The following is a 204-nucleotide window of genomic DNA, read 5'->3' on the forward strand; positions in this document are numbered from 1 at the left end:
CATAATAAAACAGCAAAACAAATACTATACATAATAAAACAGCCAAACGAAACAAATATTATGCAGCAAAACAAAACAAATACTTTAAATATACGCTTTTCTTATGTGTACTGTTTGTCGTTAACTGTACTGAATTGGGACTTTTTTTTTTTAACGTTCGTCTCCTAAAGGTGGAGATGTCTGTGCATTTCTCTCTGAAACCTC

General features: G+C 31.4%; 1 protein-coding gene across 3 annotated transcripts in view; it reads right to left on the reverse strand.

The window, feature by feature from the left end:
- The window catches only part of LOC116687332 (protein arginine methyltransferase NDUFAF7, mitochondrial), a 23133-nt gene that overhangs the window by 14042 nt on the left and 8887 nt on the right, over positions 1-204 (reverse strand). The window lies entirely within an intron of this gene.

This window comes from Etheostoma spectabile, chromosome 1 (genome assembly GCF_008692095.1).
Source record: "Etheostoma spectabile isolate EspeVRDwgs_2016 chromosome 1, UIUC_Espe_1.0, whole genome shotgun sequence".
Lineage (NCBI taxonomy): Eukaryota > Metazoa > Chordata > Actinopteri > Perciformes > Percidae > Etheostoma > Etheostoma spectabile.